Below are 23,315 nucleotides of genomic sequence, written 5' to 3'. Positions count from 1 at the left end.
AAAAGCAACAGTTCTCCGCTAGCATGTTTTGATTTTAAAGTACATCTGAGAAGTCTGAGCTTTTGGTCCTGCAGTGTAGCTGGTTTGACTTAGTATCTGTGCTTCATTTATCATTTAGGAGTTTGAAATTCCCGGTGAGCCTTGCTTGTTAAGTCCAGTGGCCTGCCTATCAAACAATAACAAACAGAGAAGTCAAACGTGGGTCCTTTACACATTTTTATGGGAATATGTCCACGACTTTCCCCTTTTCACCGTTTTCTACACTAAACTCATTTCTTTTGGTTCAAGTTAAGAGTTCACTTTCTTGGTGGTTGACCCTATATAAAGCCATCAAGTGTTCTTTAAAATTCTATTCTTTGTTTTTTCCTTCTTCAATATGTACGACATTACAGAAAAATTGGAAAGTAGAAAAGAAAAACACCCATAACCTCACCACCCCAATGTAACACTATCTGTGTGGGGTCTTGTGTGTTTTTTGCTGTTATTTGTGGTTTGTTTTATTTTTTTGACAGAGGAGGGAGATCAATTTTAAAACATTGAGGAAAATCCTGACCTCTAGAGAAGCAGGCGTATTGTAAGATAGGCTACACTGTGTAGCTAGGTGAAGGCATGTGCGTATGATAAAATTTTTATTTCCAAAGCAGAATTATTTTTTACTGTTCTGCATTTGTTTGTAATCTTAGAAATGGCAGGTGAAAGAGAATATTTACTCTTTAGTAGTTATCATAAGCAAAATCCTCATACACTTGAGTTTAATGTAATAACTGTATTTGTTCTGCAATACATACTTATGTTTTGAGTATTTTTGCCTTCTAGATTGTTCTCTTTCAGCTTTTTATTCTACTAAAAAGATTTAATTTCTAAACATTAGAAAATGTTTTATGCGGAGACAGGTATTACTAACTATAACTAGAATTATAAGAATCCGTTCGTTTGTAGTAATTGAGAGAAGTTTTAAATTTTTTCTCTGTTTTTGATTCTGGTCTTTCAAAATCTCTGTTACTGTTATCAACTCAGTCCTTTCCAGCTAAGAAGGATTGTGTTCATTAAGATGAATTAAGATGGTTCTAAAGGAGTGAGATGCAAAAAAAAAAAACAACAAAACAAAAACAGCTCCAGAGGTGACAAGCAAAGGGAAAATAAGTCAGAGTGAATAAACCCAAAGAAGAAATTAAATATCGGTGTAAATACAAAGGATGCAGCTTCAGAGAGATCCAGGAAGGCTAAGTCACATAGGGAAGGTATATTTTGAGTGTGTGTGTGTGTGTGTGTGTGTGTGTGTGTGTATATATATATATATATATGTGTGATTTTTGATTGTCCATGAATAGGTTACTGAGGTCAAGTATTCCCTAAGAAATGGAGTCCATCTGATAAAGTAATTTTGAATAATTAATTTTTGTAGTCAGCAGTACTAAAGATGGACTTAATGTTTGTGTTCAATTTTTTCTCTTACTACTGGAAAATATAGGGATTGTATTTTTGTAGCACATGTAATATGTTAATATCTCTACAGGAGAAAAGGGTCTTTATCTTGAGAAATCCCACAACTTTCCCTTTCCCAAACTGCATCTACCAAGAAGAACTGAATCTGGACATCCATTTCCAGCTAAGCTGCTCGTTGCCATCTGACGCCTGAGAGCAGCCGATATTCTTAGCAGTACCATTGCCTCGTTTTCCTGGTGGTTTTGGATTTTCATTTGTTTTTTGCCTCACATGGATGTTATGCTTGATTAATAACCCATGTAGTAGTTCAGATGCACTGAGTGTTTAATATGTATCATGTGTCTCCTTTAACTCCTCACGGTAACAAAGAGTTGGTTTTATTATTATCCCCATTTTACTGATGCTGAACAAGGGTGTGGAGAAGTCTGGCAGCCTGTTTGTGTGCTGCTGCGAACCAGTGGCAAACCTGGACCTTGAACCCCACAAAACTCTGTTCTTACTCTCTATGCCATGTTTATGTTTCTATTGGTCCTGAAGTTCATTTCGGTATGCACTGGAAGCTCCCTTTACGTTTTTCACCCAGGATAGACCTTCCATGGATCCTGAAACTGTGCTTAACGATGGGCTTGGGTCCCAGGGAATTTAAGGGCACAGGTTAAATTCTGGTAAACCACAGGGATAGGTCCTTGGTTATTCAACATTTCTGATGTAATAAGACTTTATAAATAACAAAACACAGGTTTTCATGAAGGTTCTAAAATATAAGAAGGTGGTAATTATAACATGAAGATTTCAAAATGGAAGCTAAAAAGCCCGTGTTTTCAAATCTTAGATTATGATAACATTGTGTGTATTACAGTTTAATTGTGTGAATTGATTCTAGATACTCGGGCAATAAGTATTAACACTGATTTCCTTTGGTTAGCCAACATTTGTAGGCAGTTGCTCGATGCCAGGTACTGAATACACAGAAATGGTTATGGTAGTTCCATCCTTCTCAAAGTATTGTCGTCTCATCTTTGGTCTTAGAAGCACATAGATAAATGGATTGTTTATCGGACGATGTGGTAGGAGAAATAACAGAAGTGCACTGGGTATCTGAGGAGCACATGCGGCTTCAGACATTGTACTCATATGTTCTAATAGTTACTGAAGAAAATTATTATATTACCCAATGTGAGCATACAAAAATAAAAAGATCCTGTATGGATTTGTGTTTTAGTTACCTTTGGGGGAAAAAAATCAGTCTTAGAAATTCAGTTAGAGCCATATTCGATACTGGGAGTACATAAATTTTTAAAAAGCTAAAGCAAGATGAACATGCAATTAACTGCAATGTTAACCCATTTTTTACTTGTTTCTTTTACATATATCATTTTCTCTTGATTCCACATTTCCCACCTTCCCCTTCCCACCATTTCTTTACAGTCCTTGGAAGGGGAAATCACCTGTATCAGTTATTGTGACAGTTGGTCCTGTTTAAAATGATATACGGGCTAAATCTGTGCACCAAAGAGTGATATCAGTTTTCACCTGGGCTGATAATTCTCTTTCTCCCCTCTGCTTAGAAAACACAAAAGCTCATATACAGGCCGAGTATACAGGCCAAGCTTGCATTTAGTCCAGTAGAGAGAATGGCATGAGGCTAGTCAGTATTCCATCAGATACACAAACCCCGGAAGTACTGGTTCACTGTTTTCTGCAGCAAATATCCAGAAGTCAAGAGAAAGGCAGGCAGACACTGATTGATAATGTATGGAAGCAGAATATAAATGCGCCACCAATAGAATCACCAATAAAATAAAAACATTTCTATTTTCTCACTTAAAGTAATCCGAAATGTGGAGACCAGTTGTGTTAACCTTTCTTAGCCCGAATTACAAATGTTTAACTGACATTGATTTATGTTATACTTAACATTAAGTGAGCAAGACTAGAAGGAAACCCAATTCTGCTCGAATCCTTCTAGTTTGAGTTTGACATTCTTTCTGCTAAAAAAGGGTAAGGGGTTGGGGGTCATCTAGTAAACCCCCAAAATAGCTGGTTACTCTGAAATGAGTGGGAATTATATTCTCTTCAAGATTCCCTGCATCTCTATGGCGTATTTCATGTTACTGAAATACCATTCTTTAAAACTTAAACACAGACATTTACTCTAAGAACACAAACACAGTGGCATTTTGCTTTTTAAAATGTTAGTTCATTGAAAATACAAGTGATTACATGAAATAAATTCCAGATCAGAGATACACAATTGCAAAAGTTTATCTCATCATTTATGCTCACCTCATAAATTTTCTCAATGCCACAGCTTTATGGAACCCACCTAAGGAGAGGAAACACCCAGCGTAGAGCCAAGTGCTGCGTTGTCAGCTGCACGCAAGCTTTGATGAAACCTCTCTGTGCCACTGCAGAGCAGATCTATTACTGAAAATAACTTTGCCAGTAGTGATAACATCTACAAGGGGAATTTCTGTGCTGGGTTCCCTTTCTCTCCTTCTCCATCTTGTCCTCGTCCCTACCCCCCCCCCTCCAAATCCAAACAGAATAGAAAAGTGGGACACTAGTCACAGTGATAAAATGATATCAAAAACTTCCGCACACAGGCGTGAGCACACGCACGCATGCGCGCGCACACACATATGTCAGCGCTATCTTTTATAGGTTTTCTAGAGATAATTCTTTCTGCTTTAATCTTCACCGGGAAAGAAGGAAAGAAAAAGATCATAAAATGAGCATGCAGTAGAAACTACAAAATTATGGAAAGAATCTTAAGCCTTTTTCTTTGCTATTACATAGTAGGAAAAAACATGTTCCCTGGATTCTGAGATGCTCATTTTTCCACATTTAGCATTTCTGAAATCCAGATGCATCTTATGGTCACTGCCCGGCAGCTGTCCGGACATAGTTGTCACCACCTATGTCACGTGCTCTGAAACTTGCAGAACGAGTGTCAATGGCTTGAAGGAAAACCTGGAGGAATTCACTGACCACAGAATGCTGTGTTTCTCACACTCCTAACGGCAGAAAGATTGATATTATGTGGTGAAGCATGGATTTTGGCAACTCAAGGTTGAAAAGTAATTCAGAAGAATTAGACAAAGTAAAGAGGTATTTTTTAGCACTATTAGGTTGGTAATTGCGGTTTTTGCAATTGTTTTTAACCTTTTAAACCGCAGTTTTTGCACCAAACTAATACTTTAACAAACTTTTTTCATTTTCCTTTTTAATGTATGGATGAGTGATATATTAAAATCTAAAGTATAGAACAGCTTGTTTGTTTAGTCTAAAATAACATTTCTAAGATAAAAAATGCATTTTCATCATTTAATTGCCAGGTTTTGTTTCTTAATGGTACATAAAATGTGTTTTATAATCGATGGCTTCTTAGAAACAAAGAAATACAGTGGTTATTCTTTCCTTATATAAAGACTTAATCTCCTATCTTTTTAATACTAAAAAGCGCTGTGATATTTTATAAGAAGTGTTATAATAGTTGCTATGAAACACCAAATACTAGCAGTTTGTGAAGTGGTCCGTTCATTCATTTTAAAACTAGTCATTGAGGCCCTGTTCTAGAAGCTGGAAACACAGCAGGGTGTGAACAGAACTAAAGTCCTCTGTCATGAAGCATATGTTCTAGGGAGGACAATATACAATAAACAATAAATATTAATGTCAAGTGGTAAATACTTGTACTAAGGAGAAAAATAAAGCTAGGTGGAGGGACCGAGTGGAGGGGCTTACAACTTTAGGAAGAGTATTGAGGGAGGGTGTCTCTGAGAAGTGATAATTAGGACTGGAAAGAAAAAGGGAAGAGGCCCTGCATTCCCATGGGGGTGGGGGAATGAGAGAGTTATCAGGAGGTAGGCAGGCTTAGCACTCTCTGGATGAGGGGAGTAAAAAGATCCTGACTTTCCCTCTGCTGCCCCCCCCCCATCAAGGGCACAGTGATGGAGGCATCAAGACCTGCTCCGAGGCTGTGGGAACCACCAGAGAAACAGACATCCTGGACCAGGACGTGGTTGTATGTTAAAATAGAGAGATGATGTGATTCTAACCATGGTATTGTAGTGATAAATACAGCCAAATGGTAGGCAACAAAGTAAGATGGGTTGTGTAATCACAGTATTAGTTATGCGCTCATTCCTTGGAACACATTGGAAAGGAAACACCATAGCTAACAATATTTTCTTGAAGTAAAACAAGCCTTGGTTAACTTTTAAAAATAATTGATTAGGCATTGTGTACTAGAATTTCAGTAACAGTTTCAGTAGAATTTCAGTAGCAGTATATGATTGAGGAACAAATGTCAGCTCGTTCTTTTCAGGGTCCAGGAGAAGTGGAGAAATTTTATGGCAAGCTTCATAGAAGAGGCATGACTTGAACTGTACTTTTTTCAAAAGACTATTTTTTAGAGCAGTTTTAGGTTCACAGCAAAATTGAGCAGAAAGTACTAAGACTGCCATACACTCCCTTCCCCCCAGACACAGCCTTCCCCCTTATCAGCACGCCCCCCCACCCCCCGCAGTGGTACATATGTTACCGTCTATGATGAACCTGTGAATTGACACGTCACTATCACCCAGAGTCCACAGCTGACATTAGGGTCACTCTTGGTGCTGTACATTCTATAGGTTTTACCAAATGTCTAATGACGTGTGTCCACCATTACAGTGTCACAGAGAGTAGTTCCACTGCCCTAAAAACCTCTGTGCTTCCTCTGTTCATCCCTCTCCACCCAACCCCTGGTCTTTCTGCTGTCTCCATCGTTGTGCCTTTTCCAGAATGTCATAGAGCTGGAATCATACAGTAGGAAACCTTTTCAGATTGACTTCTTTCACTTAGTCATAGCATTTTAGGTTCCTCCATGTCTTTTGATGGCTTGATGGCTCATTTCTTTTTAGCTCTGAATAATATTCCATTGTCTGGATGGAGCACAGTTTATTTACCCAGTCACCTACTGAGGGACATCTTGGTTGCTTCCAAGTTTTGGCAATTATAAATAAAGCTATTATAAACATCCATGTATTTGTGTGAACATGTTTTCAACTCCTTTGGGTAAATACCAAGCAGCAGGATAGCTGGATCCTACAGTAAGAGTGTGTTCAGTTTTCTAAGAAGCTGCCTGTTTTCCACAGTGTCTGCTCTACGCTGCATCCCCACCTGCAATGAGTGGGAGTTCCCGTTGCTCCACACCCTGGTCAGCATGTGGTGATGTCAGTTTTGGATTTGGGCCATTCTGATAGGTGTGCAGTGAGGTCTTGTGGTTTTAATTTGCATTTTCGTGATGATGTGTGATGTGAAGCATCATATGCTTTTCATATGCTTATTTTCCATCTGCATATCTCCTTTGGTGAGGGGTTTGTTCAGGTCTTTGGCCCATTTTTTAATCAGGTTGTTTTCTTATTGTTGAGTTCTGAGAGTTCTTTGTATATTTTCGATAACAGTCCCTCATGAGATATGTCTTTTGCAAGTATTTTTCTCTGAGTCTATGGCTTGTCTTCATATTCTCTTAATTAAGCTGCATCTTGAAGGATGATAAAATAGGCAAGAAAGGGAATCCTGTGCACAAGAGGGAATAGGAATAACAACTAAAATTTATCATCGCAAACTCTCATTTTAAGTGATATGTGTGTTTCTCAGTTTGTAAGTTTCCTGTGGGTAAGCATTTGGTGGGTCTTTTACTTACTTGAGTCCTTAGCACCTGGTACCCAGCACATAGCAGGTATACAACAAACACTTACTGAATGGAAGCCCCTCTTTTGCCGACCTTTTCCACAGACTTCCAAACCTTGTATCATTCTTCATTGTCACTACTGATTCCATTCTGGCTGCCAGGAGTGTCTGAGAGCCACCAAACTTTGGGCACTACCAGACACAAAGTTTATGTGGCCTTGAAGAAGAAACACATTTCAGTTTTCTCTGAACTCAGGGCTTACAGGTGATAGGTGCTCAGTAAATGTTAAATGCATGATTTGGATACCTCTTGGCTCTTCTTCTTCTATGTCGAGAGCTCTAGGAGGAACTGCAGGGAAGCAAAAATGGGTTATGTGGATTTTCAGCTTTCTATTCGGGTGTATTCCTCAATTAGTAATGAATTTGGAATCATTGTCTCTATCATTTCAATCTATTAACAGAGATAGTCAAGAATTGATATAACAGATTTGCTTTATTTGGAGGATAAGTAATTAAAAATAAAAACCATTACCCCTTTATAAACCAAGTTTGAGTCACCTTACTGTTATAGGGTTCTTTGTACTTTGAAAATAGGATGAATTTTCTTATTCTATCTGCATATTAAGGGAAGAATACAAAACCATGAATCCATTCATCAAATACTCATATACTTTAAAAGTTATTCACTTTTTTTTTCATGTTCGTGTGTATCTGTGTGTGTGTGTGTGATGGGGGTGGGGGCGGGAGAGAAGGGGGAAGGGAGAGAGGTAAGAAACTAACTTATTTAGGCATTATTGTCAATTTTCTTTTATTTTCTGTGTACTTATTGCTTTGGGTAAACATACTGGAATACTGCCAGAAATTCAGGTGGCTGAATACTAATTTTGTTGAAATTAGATGGAACAGCATCCCCTGCCAATTTTCTGTCTAAATTATGCAGAAATTTGATTCTTGTCAGACATAAATCTGGTCAAAAATAGAGTCCTAATTTTCTAGTTACTCAGTAAGACCTTCAACAGACTAATTATTCATGTTTCAGCTTTTACTTTTTAGGTAGGAAAAGAAATCAAGGAAAAATGAAATGCGGTAAAAGTTGTTAGTCATTTTTCTTGTGCGACCCAAATGTAGATTTGCAGTGTTAAAGAACCTAACATTCATAACTTGTCTGACACAAAGCAGGCGTGAGCCTCAGAAAACAATTAGTGCATCTTTCAAACGTAGGCTAGTTATTGAATAATTACTCAAATAGCGGTCAGTAATGGAATACAAAGGGTTATCTCTTAGCTAACCCTCAAGTAATGGAATTGGTGTATCTCTGATTTTTCTCTTAGCCTTCCAGGGTTTAGAAGAATGAGACAAAAGTGATTATGGGAACTAGGGGGAGCCACTGGAGGCCAGCAACGAAAAGGAGACCTTATCTTAAGCAATTAATCAAGAAACTCATATTGTGGGACAATTATTCAGAGCTAATTCTAAAATAGCTTTAGAGCCCCAGGTCTTGAGATATTCTAGAATTTTGTCAAGGTCGTTTAAAGCACAGGGACACTCTTGCATTAGAACAAAGGTTTGGTTAAAAGTACATCTTACTCTGTACCTAGGAGTATGTGCAGTACGAAACTGTAGCATCAGACAACTTAAATGTAGTTGTAATTTTACTTTACTTTCATTTTTATGGTAGTAACTGTGCAAAATCGAGTATGATATTATCCCAAAGACAAACAACCTTTCTTGATCCACTTTCCTAAGTGCAGTGGCCTCTGGCTTGTCCGTTTCACCCCCTAGAAGTTGGATAATAATGCTGATTACACATGCGTTGTCATTTTTTTTATTAGTCTATCATTTCATATAATTGATTTCCTGTCGGGTATGGTTGTCTTAAATCTGACCAGTCATTTTAACTTCCTACGACTGTCACATTAGTGGAATGAAGAACTGTTATTTTCTGGTTCTTTTGTCTTTTCCATCTGTACAGCACACGTTTTGAGACCTGTCCTTAGCTTTCTTTACCTCTACCTTCCTCAATCTTTGCCTTTCTTCGAATCAAGCTTCCCTGCCTAAAACTCAGCAGTGGCTTCCATTGTGCTCAGACACACTCGAGGTCTTGGCACAGCATGAGGACACACCTGCTCCCACACCCGCGTGCCCATGCCTCCGCCCTCCAACTCCTCTGTGCCCCCCTCCGGCGCCCCCTGTGCCCCCCACCCCCTGTGCCCCCACCTCCGCGTCCCCCACACCTGCAGCGCCCCCCACCTCCTGTGCCCCCCACCTCCTGTGCCCCCACCTCCACCGCCCCCCCACTTCCACGCCCCCCCACCTCCGGCGTCCCCCCACCCCCGTGCCCCCGCTGTCCCTCCATGGCCCAGCCATGCGCGTCTGCTCCATCAGCAGGGTCTGGCTCCTGCTCTCTTCTCCCCGAAGTGCTGTTGAGATCATCCCCTGGCCATAGTTTCCTCAGGGATCTGGTCTCAGCTGAAACGTCACTTCCTCAGTGACTGTTCTATGTGAAGTAGCCCTTTTTCTCCCCACACGGTCACCCTGTTTATGTTCTTCTAGCACTTACTCGCTGTAAATTATCTTCTGTATTATATCTTGCCTGTCTGCCCTCCCAGCATGTAAAGTCCATGTGAAGAGAAACCTTGTCTTTTGTTTACTTACATCTGTGCTGCCTGTTGTATGGTACTGAGTGCTTGTTGGGTGAGTGAATGAATGAATGAGACAGAGAGAGAGAGACTGTATTTCCTGTGTTCCTTGCCCATACTGCCCTCCAGGTCCTGCCTCCCCCAGTAGACTGGGAGCTGTTCACTCACTAGTAGTCTTTTTTTTTTAATTTTTTTTTTTTTTTTATGATTTTATTGGGGAAGGGAAACAGGACTTTTTGTTGGGGAACAGTGTGTACTTCCAGGACATTTTTCCAAGTCAAGTTGTTGTCCTTTCAATCTTAGTTGTGGAGGGTGCCGTTCAGCTTCAAGTTGTCCTTTCAGTCTTAGTTGTGGAGGGCGCAGCTCAGCTCCAGGTCCAGTTGCCGTTGCTAGTTGCAGGGGGCGCAGCCCACCGTCCCTTGTGGGAGTCAAACCGGCAACCTTGTGGTTGAGAGGATGCGCTCCAACCAACTGAGCCATCCGGGAGCTCAGCGGCAGCTCAGCTCAAGGTGCCGTGTTCAGTCTTAGTTGCAGGGGCAGAACCCACCATGCCTTGCAGGACTCAAGGAATTGAACTGGCAGCCTTGTGGTTGAGAGCCCAAGGCAGCCTTCGGAGTTAGGACCATGGAGCCACCGGGCCGGCCCCTCACTAGTATTTACACAGCCACTGGAGTAATCATTTTCAAAAGCAGATCGAACTATTTTAAAACTGTCAGTGACTGCCCATTAACCCCTAAATAAAACCCAAACTCTTTCTTCCCCATGGCTGGTGAGGCTGCCTCTGCCTCTCCAGCCCATCTTATTGCATCTGCCCTCCGTCTGTTCTTGCCACACGGGCGTCTTTTCAGTGCCTCAGACACACGCATTCACCCGCCACATGGCTGTTCCTCCTGCTGTTTGTCCCGTGTGCTGAGAATACTGCTCCTCTGGCTCCTCTGAGCAGCTCTTCTAATGATTCAGGTCTCTCTTCAGTTAATCAGTATTCAGACAGTTTCTTCATTTTTGGAAGGTGGCACTCTGCCTCACTACTACCTTCCATGTTATTTTCTATTACTTTATCCTATTTATCTGTTTCCTAACACCGTTGATCATAACACTTGTTTTGGTATACTTGATGCTTTCCTAATCTTCGGCGTAATTGAATACTCCCTACTTGTTGAAAGTCTTATGTCTTATACTTTCTTTTCTGGTTTTCTTCCAACCTATTGGCTATTCCGTCTCATTCTTCTTCTCAGGCTCCTTTTCTGCCACTGCTTTAAATTTTGGTGTGTCCCAAAACTTCTGCCCTTGGTTCTCTGCTCTTGTCACTCTGCACATTTCCCCAGGCGTCATTCTTGCACTCATGGCTTCAGGTGTGACAGTAGGCGTGTGGCATGCTTGTTAAGTAAGAGCTTTCGCTCTGGGTTGGCTGCTGTTTCAGACACTGGAAATACAGCCTAGGAGATACCCTGCCCTCAGCAAGCTTACATGTTAGTGGGTGAGGCTCATGTAACATTAGGTAGCAATGAGTGCAGTGGAGAAGAGGCAGGCGTGAATGTGACTGAGAGGCAAGTAAGACTGCAGGGTGCTGGTCACCGCAGAAGACCACTGAGGTGACATGGAGCGCTGAAAAAACTGAGAAAAGCCAGGAGCCCTGCAGGAAGAACATTCCAGGCCATTGGGAGAAATGGGAATTAGCTTGGCAAGTTCCAGCTAATGGCCGAGGAACAGTGAGGTCAGGGCAAGGTCATGGAGGACCTCGCAGGTTATAGGAAGGAGCTGGGATTTTATTCTCATTGTGACAGGAAGCCATTGAGCCCGTTGAGAGGGTAATGACCTGGTTTGGCATTTGGAATTAGAGAGCGTCAGCTCAGCCTCATCCATCACTCGGCCTTAAGAGTGACTAGACAGCCATATTGAGCATCTTCTTTGTCAAAACTATTTATTTACGAAGTCACACAAGTGTACTTTCATCCCTGAGACGTTGTGCCTTCCTGACATACCTCATATCAAAGGAAATTTAAATGAAGTTCCAAGTAGTTTTAGAGTGAAATACAGTCCTTTTTTCATCTGATTTTTAAGAATTTTTTTACATCTATATCTGATGTCTGTGATAAGTTTCTATTACACAGGTTGGTTAAGCTCTGTGCTCCTCTCCCCAACTTGTCTGCCATACCAGGAAACAGTTGATTATAGTTTCATAGTTTTTCTGGTAATTTTTATACTCTTGTGAATTGCTTGTTTTGTGGCTTGTATGTGGATGGTCTCTCAGGGTGTTGTTTGTTTGTTTGTTTGTTTGTTTGTTTTGTGAGACCAGCAGCAGATTTTACAAGCTTTCTCAAATATGAGGATCTTTGGAGTGAGATATAGGTAGATACATAAAAATCAAAAGCTTAAGTACTGATTTTTTTTCTCCCTATCACTTTTATCATTTGGTACCAAGCTAATGTTTCTCTTACAGTCTCAAACTAGGGTCATCCCAAATCTGGTCTTCTTTCTGATCTTGCTTCTTAACAGTCATTGTGTGATTATGCTGAGCTTTCTTTTTTCAGTGGTTTTACTAAAACGTCTAGGCCTGTCCATGCGTAGTTAGGGGAAGGAGGAAAATGGCATGTGTGGGAGCAGCTCCTCCGTGCGCTGGCTTTTGGTAGGCGCTGGTGGCCATTAAAAGGTCTGTGCTGTTGCTGGCACTGCTGGCATTGACTTCTGTCTGAGCAGTTTTTAAATGATTTCACATTCAGTTTTCACTGACTTCACATGATAATCCAGTGAAGTAAGTAGGGTCGGCATGATTTTGTGTGTGTACAGATCATCTTATACTTGTCGATACAAAGAAACTGGAAGGGGCTGTTGCTATAAACCAGGGCCATCTTCTAGTCCATCACTGTTTCTATTGTAAAGAATGCTGCCTTAATAATCAGGTATGGCTTGAAATAAAGAATGTGCTTCTAAACACTATCCCCAAACCTGGAGGTCATGAGGCAAATGAGTCTAGTGGGAAGGATTGTATACAAGGTCTAACTGGTGAATGGGATCGCTTACATAAGTGGGCACAAGAAGGGAAGAAAATGGACAGCATAGGGCATCAACCCCGTCACAGTTATCTGAGCTATTCCCTCTGAGTCACACTTTGTAAGTGTCCCCTTCTTGGACCCAGGGATTTTAGGTATGTCCAGTTTGATGTTGCTTTAATAACTAAAACAATTTCTCTTTATCTTGTATTAGATACAAGGGACATGGTAAGCATTTAATAAAAACTTAGAACAGCTGTCATATTTCATTGATCCTAAGACACCATCAATTGTAACAAGCACCATTCTTTTATGTGCCACCAAGGAAAACAAAGATACACGATGCCAATTAGACTATGACACAATTCTTTCTTATCATATACAATGTTTCTTTTTAACTGCCTAGAACAGATATTTCTTCTTCAAGTTTTTAAATGGCTTGTTGACTGAAGCATCAAGAAGTTGCCATGCCCCAGTCGCTCTACCAAGAATGACAGTCAAGTTCACCCGTGGGCAGGCCACGACACTCCATCACTATCCAAGTGACAGACAAGAAGATGCTACTAATTATAAAACACACCACAATTTCAGAATTGCACATTTGAACAACGTAGAATCAGTGAAATACGATAAAATAATTTTTCTTATTTTCCTAATAGTAATACTGCCGAAGCACATACTTATCAGCCTGTGATGACTGCTTAGCAGCTGCAGGCAGACCTGCTCCCGGTCTTAGTGAAGCTTAGTTGGAGAAGCAGGTAAGAACTACACCAACGCTCAGTTCCAAAGTGTAACTCTTTATTTTGGAGTTAGGGAATGACCAGACCATACTTCTTTGAGAAGACAATACTTAAGCTTAAGACTTAAAAGGCAAGAGAGAGAGAGAGAAGCATGAAAATAAAGACGGGAATTATGTTCCCAGCAGAGACAAGCAGAATGTGTGGGTATAAATACCCTGAGGAAGCGAAGAACTTGGCGTAGTCCAGAAATTCCGAGAATGAACCTATGGCTTGAGCAGAGTGTTCTACAGCTAGCTAGTTCTTTGAATTTAAACTAAAATATGTCCCGATTTGGATTTGTCTTGCCAGATACGGTCACAGTGTTAAAGTTCATGAGGCATATTTAATCTTTTCGTTAAATGCCTTCTGAGTACTGGACTCACTTTCAAGTAAAATCCTTTGTCTAAGTCAGTACTCCATAAAAGTATTTGATGTTGATGAAGTTCTACCATACAATTATATATAGTTGGTCCTCGTTATGCACAGATTCTACGTTTGCAATTTTGCCTACTCGCTAAAATGTGTTTCTAAACTTATCATCACGTTCACGGTCATTCACAGACATGCACCAAGGAGGAAACACTTTGAGTTGCTCAACACACACGTTTGCAGCCGAATTTGAACAAGGCGACCCTGGGCCTTGTTATGTCAACTGTCGCACTGTAAACAAGTGTCATTTTCAAGGTCTGTTTAGTGCTGCGTTTTTCACATTTTGTGCTTTTTGGTGGTGATTTTGCTGTTTAAAACGGCCCCCAAGCACCATGCCGAGTGCTGACTGGTGTCTCCGAGTGCAAGAAGGATGAGCTGTGTCTCGCAGAGGACGTGCTTGTGTTACATCGGCCTCATTCAGGCATGCGTGCAGTTTGCTGGCCATGAGTTCAGTGTTAATGAATCAACAATATATCATAAACGAGGTGTCTTTAAACAGAAACACACAGAAAACGTGTTGATCTGCTGACAAAATGCTTGATCAGAGCTTCGTAGGAACCTAACCTTGTATTTCCCTTAGAAGCAATGGTTCCGTTTTCGCTAATTTATTGTTGGTGGCACCTTTCTCAGAATATAACCACAAGTAGCACGAGTCCACTGTGCATGTCTGTGTGACTGGATTGTAAACGTGCTGCTCTGGGGCAAGCCACCCCAAAAGTTAGTGGCTTAAAACAGCAGCTGTTTTTTTGGCTCACAGTCCTTTTGCCGGCTGCGGCTGGGCTGTTAGCCATCTGCGATCATCTGCTGATCAGTCGCCTCACTCACGTGTCTGACGATGTGGCTGGGGCTCTGAGCCGTGTGCTACTCACCATCCAGCAGGCTTACCTGGGCTCACTCACGTGGGGGTGGTTGCAGGTTTCCCCAGAGCAGCACGTGGTTTTCAGTCCTCTGTTCATGTCTCATCCGCCAGCTCTGACCCGTCAAGTAAAGCAAGTTCCGTGGCCTTTGGATTCAAGTAAGCTCCACGTCTGTGAGCCCACTCACGAAGGGGCATAGATGCAGGGAGGGGAAGGATTTCTCTGCTTTCCATATGCTCTAAGTCAGGTAGTAAGCACGTGAAGGGTCCTCTGTACTGTTACTCAAGAACCAAAGAGGTAGTACTTCTGTTAACCCAAATCAGCATCAAGGGAAATTGAAGTAATTGGCAAAAGCACACGTGTATGTGATTGCAAAGTTTTTATTCTTCACTATTTTGCCTTCTGATAGATGAATGGCTAATTTGCTTAATTTGTCTAGTTCAGGGGAGAAGAAACCAACAGTATGATTAGTTTCACAAATAGAGGAAAGAAACAACTGCCATTGTCTGTCTTGGAAAAGAAACTATATCCTATGCCAAGCATTCCAATTGAAGTAAGTTTAAGAAAATCACAGTAGCCGTGGTTTGTGCATATGTGTTTGCGTATGAATTTGATTTGCATGAAGGGCTTATACCCTGGATGTGGAATCTTAGTTGTAATAGAATTATTCTGAAAGACTTAAAGGAAGATGATTAAAATATTAGAGATATTGACATTGTCTAAAGAGATCTCCTTGTATTTATTTCTTTTTAAAAAATCCACGGCATTACCATAGCTAGGACCTATTATGCTATTGTAATCATAGTTGAACCGGGAAGGGTGATTAACGATAGCAATTTATTGTATCTGAGGAGGAGAGAAAATAGGAGATGTTGTCGTTATCATAAATCATATCATAAATAACCAAAAAGAAGCACTCAGGAGGCTTGTGTGGTGTCAGCAGCCGGCCCTCTCAGGCACGTTAGCCCAAGATGTAGCCATAGAAACCCCAGAGTCATACTGTTATCTTCCTCTTGCTGCCGTTATGTGGTACAACAGTATTAACATATAGATTAGGCCATTTATAATACTAGGTGTCATTTCAGGTTGGCTTCTTATAGAGCATTTTAGTTTTTTATTGTGCAGAATGTTAGTAAAATAGTGCTTTTTTTACAGGTCAGTGTGTATATAGGTATTACAACACCTCATCTTCACTCTGCTGTTAATTTATTGTGTAATTGATCGGTTGTACTATATGAATTGTCATTGCCTAATTGTCTCATCTTTGCTAGTAATTTCATTTTTTTTAAGTAAATAGGTTTATTTTAAAAATACGTACCCACTTATACATGTTGAGTTTTAAGGATCTAATTTCTGTGACATTATAGACAGGACAATTTAAAGTATATTCTATGAGGAGACGTAAATGGGATAAAAAAATATTTTAGCCTCATTTGGAACTCAAAGATAAAATGTTGAAATGGATTAAGGCTGGTTTTATATCGCTGTTGTTCCTGTCCTTCCCAGGCGTCCAGTGTCTGCCTGTCTTCCAGCTGCCCCAGACCTCCCCCCTTCTCCGCTCCTCCCCACCTGAGCCTTACCCTCCTGGCAATACCGTGTTCCCGACCCTTTAAATCCTCAGCATTCCATCAAATCACTGCATTTATATTCCATTTTCTCTGAGTCTCCTTACCTCACAAAGTAGGGTAGTGTGCATGGTTTATTTGTTAGCTTTATAGCCTTAAACATACATAGGTCGGTGGCAGAATTTTAAAAATACTGTCTTTATCTAAGACATAAATCCAGTGGTCAGGATGCCAAGTATTGTTGCCTATGGTCAGTGAGATATTTAGGGGCAGGAATAGCTCTGTCCTGCTCTGTAGACCATCCCACATGCCTAGTCAACTACGTGTAGAGATGGCCCTAATAATGAAGATCTTCACCTCTTAGAAGCAGGAAGTCAGGTGTCAATACTTACATTTTGCAGATGAGGAAACTTCGGTCTGGGAGAGTAAACGGGCTGTACTAGGTTGAACTGTGGCACTGGTAACGCATCTCACAGGTAGTTTCAGTGTAGCTGCCTATCTAGTCAACACTGATTTCTGTCTTCATATCCCCACTCGTGGCCACATATGTACTTTGTACCTGTCCCTGCCCCAGCACTTGAACTGATGATGACAAAACGTGGTTGATTCTTAAGGGGAGGAGTCATGTCTTACTCAACTTTGTTTTCCTAGGATCCAACATACTGCTTGCCGCAGAGGTATTCAGAAGTTACTCAATAGATGGGTGGGTGGGTAGGTAGATAGATGATTGGATGGATGGATGGATGGATGGATGGATGGATGGATGGATGGATGGGTGGGTGGGTGGGTGGGTGGAGGGAGGGAGGGAGGGAGGGAAGGAAGGATGGATGGATGGATGGATGGATGGATGGATGGAGGGATGGATGACTGGATGGATGGATGGATGGATGGATGGATGGATGGATGGATGGGTGGATGGGTGGGTGGATGGATGGATGGGTGGATGGATAAGGAGAGAATGAATAAGCATTAGTAGTAATGAGTCATTTCAAGGAACTGTTTACAGTAACTATACCTACTATCCAGACAAATTGAATGGTGTTTTTTGGAAAAAAATGTGATTTTAAATGAATCCTTTCGTACTTGTAATAAAAGACTTGTAAAAACAGTGGGATGCATAAACTCATAGAAAAATAGGAAAGTTTATATCATCATTGCTAGAAATTAATTTCTTCATGTGTATGTCCCAAAAAATCAGAAGAAATCTAATTTCAGCTACATTTAATTTTTGATGAAATATACACACATAGCATTTTATTGTCCCTATATTTAAAGTTTGGAAACACACTTGTATTTTCTGCTCAGTTTAAGATCATGCCACTGAATTTTAAAGTTGCATGCATCTGTGTAGTTAATGAGATAAAGCTTTCATGCCATATGCAAACAATTTGCTTTTTTTCCTAATGTCCATGCGCTTTTTAGATTATAGTGTTTCTTTAAAGGCATTTACTATTCTAGTTAAAAAGATATTTTGTTCTAAGTCAATATTTATGGTAGCTTAGAATTAACCCCTAAAAAATCCTTTTGGTGTGCCTTGTTTTGTTTTTGTACAAGAAGTTTGGTTAAGAAGCATGTTTTTCTCATTACTCCTCTGGGGAATGTAGCTGTGTAGATTATTTATTTGTGTCATTAATGAAGGAAAATTGGATGAAAATGAATGGACTTTGTAGTGTCTCCCATCTCCTATCAACCTCTATGGACTTTTTAAAAAAATGTACATTAATATGGATCCATTTTGTTTCTTACATGTAATTAAAAAAGAATTTTGATGCTTGTTCTGCAATCACACACTGAAGGAAAACGTTAATTGGTGAATCTGGGTACAAAGTATTCATGAGTTCTTGGTAGTATTTGTACACCTTTTTCTATATGTTTGAAATGATTTCAAATTAAAAAGTTAAGTAGTTTTACAATCAAACGTTGACTTGAAATCATTGATTAAGTGAGAAATACTTTAGAGAGTATCTCCATCCTCCCCCCTTTTCCATACGTTATAAGATAGTCTGCTACCAATTAAGTATGTTTTAAATTGTTTATTTCTAACTGTGGTGATATATTTGTGCTGAGTCATTTCTGTTATTTCACATCATTTCCCTTTTTTGACAAATGAGAAAGCGTACATATATGTAAAACATTTGGCAAGATGAAGTCACTTCTTACTGTAGCAGGTTTTTTCTTTGCTTGAGTTATAGCGTTCATCTTGTAGTGAATTTATATGAAAAATAAGGTTGTTGATAGTGGACATGGACCTTTACCAGGAACTTAATTTTTTTTAATGATAGGACTTCCTACACGGCTTTAAGTGTGGTTCTTCGTGTCTGTTTTCTTATTGTTAGCGTCTGTCTTCTTTTTACTCCTAAAAGTAAAGAAGTTGTATCATAATTTGTGGTATTCTTTGATGAATGACAGTGCTAAGGATCACTTATAGCAAACAACTTTGAATAAATTCTCACACAAAAGATAATCAAAAGTCTTATCACTGTTAACTTTAGCCAAATTTTAACGCCTGCGGCATGAGCATCAACACTGTTGCAGAAGGAGCTGCCCTTACTACAATACCTGTTCCCCTAGAAGGTCTCCCCTGCAGATCCAGCCTGCTTTCCTTGCAGGGGAGAGTTCTCAGGGCAGATGGCCGAGGTGACGCCCACTTGACCTGCAGACTGTAACTCTGGTCGTGCAGTCTTGTTACGTAGAGATTGGAGCGGAGAGAGGTGGTTGGTTTTTTCAATTTTCTCAAAAAAGCATTGCAACGTTAACTTTGCAATGTATATCTCCATTATTGACAAGTATTATTTAATAGTTTGAATACTTATTGAATTCTAATTAGCAATTAATTTTCTCTGTAAACGATGCTAGCTAGTGTCCTCATGTTCTGAATCAAGGAACTAAAAGCAATTCAGAAGTTGAGAAACTTGTTTAAAACCTCAGAGTTGGGGCGGCCGGATGGCTCAGTTGGTTAGAGCAAAAGCTCTCAACAACAAGGTTGCCCATTCAATTCCCACATGGGATGGTGGGCTGTGCCCCCTGCAACTAAAGATTGAAAACCTCAACCGGACTTGGAGCTGAGCTGCGCCCTCCACAACTAGATTGAAGGACAATGACTTGGAGCTGATGGGCCCTGGAGAAACACACAGGTCCCCAATATTCCCCAATTAAAAAACAAAACAAAATACTCAAAACTAACAGTTTTCCTCGGACTCATATTTTTCCCGATATTTAACACACATACGAGACAGAAGAGTCCTTTCCTCCAGTTTCCAAATATTGAAACAGTAGAAAATGAGTTAGTTCTTTGGAAATAAACATCTTTAAAATACTTCTCATATCATAATGTCACCCTTTTGACTTTGGAACACAGCTTTTATTCTTATGTCTGGATTTGTGTTAAATTAGAAAAAGCTTGTGACTCAAATATTTACTTACTATTTTTGTACCTTTATGTAATAACATATCAAGATCAAATATCTTGTAATATTAAACTTATATTAACCAAATCATAGGCTATTTTATAGTAAAACTGTTTCCATGGAGGAGTATAGAAGAATGTTATAACACTTTTAAAATGTTTTATAGATTATTGGTAAATGGTGCTTACTATAACACACATACACGCAAAGAATACTTTATTGCCATTCAACTGTTATCAAACTGAAACTAACCTTCATGTTGGGGTTTGGGTGACCATAAAGGGTAAAGCATTCAGTAGCCATCTCATATGTATCTTATCCCAAACTCATAGAGTGTAGAGTTAAAATTATTTATGTAATAAAAAACCAGAAATTTATTGTATATAATCATCAATTAAGTCTTTGAGCAAGCATAAGCTAGATCAATTGTGTCATTTTTTGGAATTTTGTAATATTTTAAAAATTAAAATATATTCACTCAAGTGAAAAACTTTCATACCAGGAAAATGGATTCATATACGTGGGACAATTTTACACCAGTGAAAATGAATGGATGGATGGACGGACGGACAAACAAATGAACAAACTACATCAACACGGGTGACTCTTAGAAAGATGTTGGGGTTAAAAAAATCCAAACAAAGTCATAATATGGTACCACTTACATAAAGTTCAGAAAAGAAGCAAGCTGGATACAAATGTGGTAAAAGTATAAAGGAACAAGGGAATGAGAGATACAAAAATCAAGACAGTCATTACCTGAGGGCAGAGAGGAACCAAGGGAGTTTCAGTGACATTGCTAATATTTTGTTTCCGAAGTTAGGTGGCAGTGTCATAGGTCTTTATTCGTTATTATGAATCTTTCTGCCTTCTGTGTATATTGCTTGTGCTTTCTGGTATGTACCAGATATTCTAATATAGAAAATTGTTGTAAATACCTTCATACTTTTCCTGTTCTTGTTAAAGTTTAAGGCTCTTCCAGGAAAATTCTTTTCTCATTTTGATTAATTTTGATGCTGCAATTGAAACTTTCTTATAAAATCTTTAAAACATAAAAAGTAATTGTAAATTAAACTAATAAAAATAGGAAGCATTTGTATTTTTAAGTATTTCTAAAAGCAGCATTTGTAATAGCTTAGTTTTATAATTCATTCATATTCTTCTAAACCACGTAAAGTTCTAGATGCATACAAATTAGCAGCAAGGACTTGAAATAAAACCAAAAAATAAAAAAGAAAGAAAGAAAGAAAAGAAACAGTAAAAAATTAAAATAGAATAATCCCTCCTAGCTTGTGGAGACCCACTTTGAATCAAGCTTTATGTTAATTTTTTTTTCACTTAAATGAGAACTGCCACCATTAATTTTCTTTTGCTAGTTTTCTGAGGTACTTTAGCTCCAAATTCCAAGCAAACCAGTCTGTTCTCTAAAGTATTTGCAGTTTCTTCCCGCCCAGCCCGCATACTTCCTTCGACTCAAATGCCTATTAGGTGGTTATCTCTCCCGTTCCAATTTGATATCGTCACACACTGGTAAAACAATACCCTGTGCAGAAAACGCCGATGTTCAAGTTGTCCTAGCTATAAAACAGGCCTTCCATCTGGACGACTTAGCCCTGTCTCACTCGTGGTCCTGGAGGTCCCTTTCTAGGGACCACTTTCATTCGAGCAGTTTCCCTTTGGCTCTCCCAGAGCATCCACTGAGGCTCAGAGCTGAGCTCACTCAGATGAGCCTCCAGAGTGAGCACGAAGCCCACCTTCACATGCTGGAGGTCCGCCCGGCTGCCTGGGAAACCTTTCTCCCGCTCCGGCACCCCTGGGCTTGATGACCCTCTGGGTGACGGGGTACAACAGGTCTATCTGTAGGACTTAGAAATGTAACAGTAATTCATATTCGGAAATGTTTCATTCACTTGGAGAATATCCTCGTTTTTTTGTATGTTTACCCTTTAGCAATTGAGTAGATTTGAAGTTTATCTTGTCTGTCTTTTTTTTTTTAATTAGTTTTTTGGGGTGACAGTGTTAGTAAAGTTACATAGATTTCAGGTGTACAATTCTGTATTACGTCATCTATATCTCACATTGTGTGTTCACCACCCAGAGTCAGTTCTCCTTCAGTCACCATATATTTGATCCCTTTAAGGACAGACAGGGACAGAAGGAAATGTTCAAATTATCTGAAAAAGCAAGTAAAAGGCCAGGTAGTAAATATTCTAGGCTTTCTTTGTTGCCTGTATAACCGGGATTTGAGCCAAAAGGGGGGAAAGGGACATTTCTCGCTGCTAACAGAAAGCGTCACAGAAGAGAGAACATTTGATTGGAGGCTAAGAAAAGATAGTCACCAAAGCAGGAGGGCAGAGGATTCTAGGCAAAGGCAGTTTCTTAGTGGCCCCGTGCAGACACCTAGTAAGTTCGGGGGCTGGACTGGGGGTACAGCGCTCAGGGCCGCCCTGTGGGAGGAGAGGCTCCTCACTGAGCTGGATGACGGGTTCCCGGGAGTGCATGCTGAGGAAACTGGGTGTTTATGTTTTAGAATAGTGGTTTTGAACATGTTTTAGCCTCACAACAAAAGCTGTTTGGGGAGCTCAGCATGGAAAATAGATACCTTTCGGGGTAACACTTCCATTTAATATAGAATAGGGGATCCAGTCTCTACTGGGCAGCAGCCTCAAAGGAGTTCCACAAACCCTCAGGCTCTAAGGAACACCTTTTGCCAACTAGTAGTGTAGGGACCAGTGATGTGTCTGTAAGATGCGTAATCCCACTCGCAGAGGTGTTTTCAGAAGGTCGCTGGGAGGCAGTGTGTGAGGAAGACCGTTCTGAGGCCGTCTGGGCCTGGAGGCTGTTGCTGTCGCTCAGAGAAGAGGTGCTGAGGATTTGAACTAATAGTAGCAGTGGGAAAAGTGCATTGAAGGAAATACAGTAGGAAACTGTTCACAGTTGGAGGTGGGGAAAGAAGTCATCTGTAATGGTGTTGAGTACCTGGACGGATGGTAGTACAGTTGCAAGTGACAGCAATAATTTGTCTTGTTCTCTGTAGTTCACAGCGTGCTTTCACATACTTTACATCGCTCGTTCCCTAGTCGCCCTCAGTGTGCTGGTGGTATAACGGCTGCTGTGAAGCTTCATTCTCGTGGGCTCACTGGTCCTCCTCTTGAAGACTCTTGCCCTCAAACTCTTTGACGTCTTCTGATTTTCATGTATTTCTTTAGTTCTTCTTCTTCCTCTTGTCTTTATACATAGTATTCCTCAGAATATCTGGACCTGACTACCCCTTATTTCTCCCTTGCTAATGTTATCCATTATTGTGATTTCATGTATGTCAACAAAGATCTCTCTCACACACATACCCAGTCCTGTTTTCTGAACTTGAGTATATTTTTCAGCTCCCTGATAGATGTCACTGAATAACCGTTCATCAAACTCTGAGTCTAGGGATTGAGCTAATTAATAATCATCTTCCTTCTCTATTTCTTTATTTCCTTTTCTGTTAATGGCTGCATTTCTCATGCACCAGCGCTCAAACC

At 40.1% G+C, this 23,315-nt stretch overlaps 1 protein-coding gene across 1 annotated transcript in view; it reads left to right on the top strand.

Moving 5' to 3' along the window:
• Nucleotides 1-23,315, top strand: part of TAF3 (TATA-box binding protein associated factor 3) — a 143,488-nt gene that overhangs the window by 80,108 nt on the left and 40,065 nt on the right. The gene's annotated exons all lie outside the window — the stretch shown is intronic.

Source organism: Rhinolophus hipposideros, assembly GCF_964194185.1.
Source record: "Rhinolophus hipposideros genome assembly, chromosome: 1".
Lineage (NCBI taxonomy): Eukaryota > Metazoa > Chordata > Mammalia > Chiroptera > Rhinolophidae > Rhinolophus > Rhinolophus hipposideros.
The sequence above is the reverse complement of the archived record's forward strand: the minus strand, read 5'-3'. Positions and strand labels throughout refer to the sequence as shown.